This window comes from Balaenoptera ricei, chromosome 13 (genome assembly GCF_028023285.1).
Source record: "Balaenoptera ricei isolate mBalRic1 chromosome 13, mBalRic1.hap2, whole genome shotgun sequence".
Classification (NCBI taxonomy): Eukaryota; Metazoa; Chordata; class Mammalia; order Artiodactyla; family Balaenopteridae; genus Balaenoptera; species Balaenoptera ricei.
The window spans coordinates 42,014,020-42,020,141 of record NC_082651.1 but is presented as its reverse complement, the minus strand read 5'-3'; the positions used below and the strand labels follow the sequence as shown (position 1 = coordinate 42,020,141).

Genomic DNA, 6,122 nt, shown 5'->3' with positions numbered 1-6,122 from the left:
TCAAACAACAATCCACGCAAAGGGAACTGAGCCTATAGACTAGGCTCATAGAGCAAATAAAAGAGTTCTGGAATGCAGTAACTGACATTTCTAAAATACAAAGCAGATAAAATTCTTAGAAAGTACATGCAAAGGGGCTTCCCTGGTGGCACAGTGGTTGAGAATCTGCCTGCCAATGCAGGGGACACGGGTTCGAGCTCTGGTCTGGGAAGATCCCACATGCCGCGGAGCAACTGGGCCCGTGAGCCACAACTACTGAGTCTGCGCGTCTGGAGCCTGTGCTCCGCAACAAGAGAGGCCACGATAATGAGAGGCCCGCGCACCGCGATTAAGAGTGGCCCCCACTTGCCGCAACTAGAGAAAGCCCTCGCACAGAAACAAAGACCCAACACAGCCATAAATAAATAAATAAATAAATAAATAAATAAATAAATACCCAAAAGTTTAAAAAAAAAAAAGAAAGTACATGCAATAAGCTCTACTAAGCAGCTGGCCACAGACCTAGAACATTTGACAACTTTACTGGTGATTTCAATGGGACTCCAGATGTTTCCAAACTCAACTTGAACTCTCATCTTAGGCTTTGTATTTTGCTTTTCCAGTTTCACTAATGACAAAAACATGATTCAAATCCCTGAAGTATTCATTATAGTCAAGAGCATATCCTACAACAAACTTGTCTGGAATTTCAAATCCAACAAAGTCAGCCTATATCCAACACTTCGAGGGGTCCTTTTCACCAGCAAGTTTGCAACCTTGACCATCTTTGGATTACGCTGCTTGACCAAGGAAAGCAAGGTTTGCATTGTTTTGCCAGTGTCAATTATATCTTCAACAATCAAGACATCTTTTCCAGTGAAAGTTAAGAGATCATCTCCACCAATCACTTTTATGTCGCCTGTTGACTGGTCATTACAGTAGCTTTTCAGTCTGATAAAATCTACAGTCATAGGAATGGATCTATCACTATTTCTGTTCAGTGCTTTGATGTAATCCAGCAGGTCAGCAAAGAATTTATAGCCCTCCTCGAGCACACAGAGGGCCACGATGTGATGGCCTCCCATTTCCTTCATCACATCTTGAGCAAGCCATTCAGTCCTGTCCGTATGAGGAATAAACACCTTTTCCAAATCCTCAGCATAATGATTAGGTATACAAAATGAATCTGGGTCATAACCTGGTTCATCATCACTAAACTCAAATCCAAATAGTTTCTCTCATCTCACAGTAGGAAAAAAAAATCACCAAAAAAAGCTAAGTGATGCCTTAAAAGCCCAAACTTCTAGAAGTCTGAGATTGTTATAATCAACCCATGAGGTGCCTTCATAGAGATGCTCTAAGGTTGTTTGTGTAGGACCGCGTATTGGTCATCTTGGTATGTCCAGTCCCAAGACACTGGGGCTGCGGGTCGCCACAACGGAGCTGGCTGGCATGCTGGAGTGCGGGCTGATTGTTGAATGAAAATGTCTGGCAGCATTGGTCCAGAGTTAAGAGTCTTGAACCAGAAATGGAAAAGAGAAGTGAGCCACCTTGTGGCCAAAAAACAAACCTCAAGACTCCGTAGCGTAAGTGCTCTATGGTTGCAAGTGTGTGCACGGGGCCTTGAGAAAAGTGGCCTACCGCCTGTCGGTCACACACATGGAACACAGAACACGTGCCCAGAAAATCAAAAACACGCCCAGAACTTCTCACCAGAGTGAATCAGATGCCACCACTGCGTGACTGAGACAGTAATGCACAGTCTCAGAGATATCGGAGGTTCTTCAAGGGACATCTCCGGAGTCTTCTCTGATGGCCAACCTTCCTTGATCCTGCCCCATTTTCCAAGTCTTCCCATTGAGTCTGAGAGCAAGGGGTTCCCTTCCCAATAAGTTCTTTTTATGCTTAAATTATGCAGACATGGGCTTGTAATTCCAATCAAGAACCCTGAGTGACATATCCACCAAGCTAGCTCCTTTCCTATTGACTGGCACAGTTTTCCCAAAGTGTGTTGCATGGGACACTAGTCCAGAAATATGCTCTGCCCAAAAAGGGTTCCAAGATTAAATAAGTTTGGTAAATATTCCATGCTGTGTGCCTTTCTTAGAGATTCATGGTAACTGTGAGCATATTAAAGATTCTGAGACATCCTATGTTAAGAAAAGCTGTTTAGGGAATTCCCCGGTGGTCCAGTGGGTAGGACTCCGTGCTTTCACTGCCGATGGCCTGAGTTTGATCCCTGGTCAGAGAACTAGGATCCCACAAGCTGTGCGGCACAAAAAAATAGAAAAGCTGTTTAACATTGTTTATATCAGAGGTTTGCATTACTGCTTTTCTTTTATGCTTACATGATGGATGACACTTCTCACTCTGAGAAACCCTGGCCTAAAGCCATGAAAGGAAGATTCAGAGAGACTGCAGTTTCCTCAGATTTCCAGGTTCTAGTTTGCTCTGAAGTCTTGCCACCTTCCCAGTTTACTCACACAAAGACTCATTAGCCCCTTCACAAGTGTCCATGCTAAGCAGAGAATATCAGCACCATTCTGTTGAATAATCTGCACCTTCCCCATTAATTTCAGATGTTTCCTTTGTTTGACATTTATACAGTGGTTTATTCTGGCGTCTGTTAAGGGTCTCTCTATTTTGTTTCAGTCATCTTTGAATTCTGTCAATATTACCAAAGTAATAACTGCTTTACAAAATATCTTAAAATATGACAGGTCCCCTTTTTTAACCTTTTTATTAATTAAAATTTTCTTAGCCATCCTTAACTTGTTCTTTCAAATTAACTTTTGTCAAGTTACAAAAACAAAGTCCTATTAAGAGTGTAAGTAAAAAAAAAAAAAAAAATGTGGACTTCCCTGGTGGCACAGTGGTTAAGAATCTGCCTGCCAATGAAGGGGACACGGGTTCGATCTCTGGTCAGGGAAGATCCCACATGCCGCGGAGCAGCTAAACCCGCGCACCACAACTACTGAGCCTGCACTCTAGAGCCCGCGTGCCACAGCTACTGAGCCTGCGTGCCACAGCTACTGAAGCCCATGTGCCTAGAGCCCGTGCTCCACAACAAGAGAAGCCACCACAATGAGAAGCCCGCGCACCGCAACGAAGAGTAGCCCCCGCTTGCCACAACTAGAGAAAGCCCGCGTGCAGCAACAAAGACTCAACGCAGCCAAAAATAAATAAATAAATGAGTGCAAGTAAAGCTCAATTTTAGTAAATTCAGTAATTTTATTAAAGCTGTAAAATAATTTGGGAAGATTTGGTGTCCTTAAAAATAGTCTTCATACCTAGATGCACATGAAGTTTCTCTATTTCCTTTATATCTGTCAGTCAACATTTTTCAGTTTTAATGTAAGTCCCAACTTTTTTTTAAGAGAAGACAAAGTTATTATTTGCATATGACATTTTTTTTTACCTATGAAATATGAAAGAAGCATCTGGAAGACTTATCTACATTGATAAGAGAGTTCAATAATCATATGGACAAAAATAATCCACATGAGTAACTTTCCTTTATATTAAAAATATGGATATGCAGAGAAATTGAGAGGATTCCAGATATATCTAGGAACAGAACTAACAGGACTGGATAATGGGTTTGGTATAGAGTGTGGCAGGATTAATAAAATTTTTCAGAATGTTGTGTGGCTTCCTTTTGCCCTACCATCACTCTCCAGTAGAATCATGTTGGATTATATAATCTCATTCAACTTTAGAGTCCAGATTGTTGCCTCCAGACAACACTTTTCAAAGTTCTTGGCATTCCTTGTCTCAGCACTGCTGGTGTGACTTTTGGCTACTTTTATTCATTTTGTTCTTTTCATTTTGGTTGGGTGGAAGTGGGTTTGGTTAGCTAGTCAGCTCCTAGAAAACCATCTGTAAGAAAACCATCTGTGACTATTTATCTGTCACTCTTTTATGGTTGTTTGATGAAGTAGGAGGAAAAGATCATTTGCTGGAACTAAGAAAGAGTATCTGCTTGGAACTGCATACGGGGAACTGAAAGGCAGACCGAGTATTTACAAATAGCATAGAGGAGAATGAAAAAGGAAATTCATCAAAGACAAGGAAATGGACAGGCAGCCCTGAGACCACATACTCGTAGTAGCCCTATGATCCAAAGTGATCCTGTAAATTTCATATGCTCTCAGACCCTTTGAATAAGGAATTTAGCATGCATGGAGGTAGGCAAGGAAATGCCAAAGGCTCTTTTCTGGACTAACTTAAAAACTTGCAAGTTATGCACTCAGAAAAAAATATATATATATCAGTGTAAATATTGTTATCAGGGCATCAAACTATTGAGTGACAACCAATCAGAATTATGGACTTTTAAGGGTTAAAGGCCACACTTCACAGTACATAACAATCTCTGAAGTCCAGGCATCTTAAAAGACTCCTTTGTTATATGAAAACAGAGCAGGATTATACACTTTCAACAAGTCTTCCCACTGGCAGGAGAATAAAACTAATGCTCTTTGTGAATATTCTCAATATACCTCTTTATCAGAACTCACTTTAAATAGGTCTGCTTTCCTATAGTTTTACGGGAGGAATATTTTCTCCTTAAGTTTACAAGATCTTTTTTATGAGCACCATGCTCAAGGTTAAACCTATTCTCAAGGTTAAGTTCATTAGTCCAGGAGAAAAAGAAAGTGCTGAGAAACCTCAATATGGGGGGAAAGAAGGGTAGAAGAGAATTTCAAGCAAATGGAATATGCAGTGATGTGCTCATAGATGTTTAACAACTGGTCCTCTGGTTCTAGAGGGGAACCCTCTTTTGTAATATTTGCTAATTACCGTTGTGTAAATATCCCTACATTAGCCAATTTCAAGTTACCGTCATGATGTCACTGAATGCAGAGTTGGGAAGATATGCACACGATAGGCTCTTGAGAACCAATAAGGTCCAATGCCAGCACATCACTAAGGGACAAGTAGTATTTTCCAACTATGGCCCCAATCTATCCAATTATGTGGTTTTTTCCAAGCTTGCTCTCCAGGAAGGAGAGGAGGGGATTCTGATGTAGGTTTGGGACAGAATGTCAGGGGTACTGTCAAATGCCATCAGGGAGACTCAGAGTGGGGAAAAGATGCAAAGACTCAGTATAAAATGGAAGAAACGAGTCCCTGTTCCTCTTGGAGATCCTCTATTCCAAGAACTTATTTGTCCATTTATACCAACTTCCACCAAGAAAGTGCTATTGCTTGTTGTAAGTTCTCTCTGTAAATTCCATAATGAACCGTTCCTCTTCCCTGGCCACAGGAGACCTGGCTGCCTCCACAACCATAACTGCCTGATGTGGGCAGGGTTCCCTTTCCTTGGTGTGACGTATGGTCACCTTCTCAGGAGACGGTGACTGACAGGGAAACCCCCTGGTTCCTGGGTACTTTCCCAGGGACAAGAACCCCATGTTTGGCCACCAGAGAGATGGGTGGGGGAACAGCTACATGCTACAAGGAATAAAAATCCTTTCCATGGGTGTGGCAACTCCAGGGGCCTGGGGACATTTGCCGGGTGTATGGGAAGAAATAAGCTACATTATGGGATTTTAAAACATAAATCTGACCAAGTCTCTTGCTTCAAAGGGTTTCTCCCTTGATTCTCATTATCCTTAAAAGAAAATAAAAAATCTTTATCATCTTTAACAAAACCCTTCAAGATCTGGCACCTGTCTGTCTCTGCATTCTCATCTCTCACCATTCATTCCCCCTGGCCCTCTTTATGTTTGGAAATATGCCAAACCTGTTTCTTCCTCCAGCCCTTTGCACTTGCAATTGTACATATGTATACATATGTATGTATGTATGCATATATATTTTCTCCTTGCTGAACCATTTGAAAGTAAATTGCAGCTTTCTAGTATTATTTAATATTTCAGCATTTATCTCCTAAAAACAAGTACATTCTCTCCATAATCATAATATCATTGCCATACCCAAGGAATTTAACATAGCTGCAATATCTAAGCTGTACATAAATGTCCTCTTTAAAAAGAAGTCCCTTGTAGCTGGGGGGTTTCCCGACTCTAAGATCCAATTAAGGTTGGTACATTGTGTTTGACTGTCATGGCTCTGTAGTTTCCTGTAACCTACAACAGCCTCACCACCTCCACCATCACTCACACACACCTCTTTTT

General features: G+C 41.4%; 1 pseudogene; it reads right to left on the bottom strand.

Moving 5' to 3' along the window:
* Positions 1-576: 576 nt before the first annotated feature.
* Positions 577-1,327, bottom strand: LOC132376722 (hypoxanthine-guanine phosphoribosyltransferase-like; annotated as a pseudogene).
* Between the last annotated feature and the right edge of the window lie 4,795 nt (positions 1,328-6,122).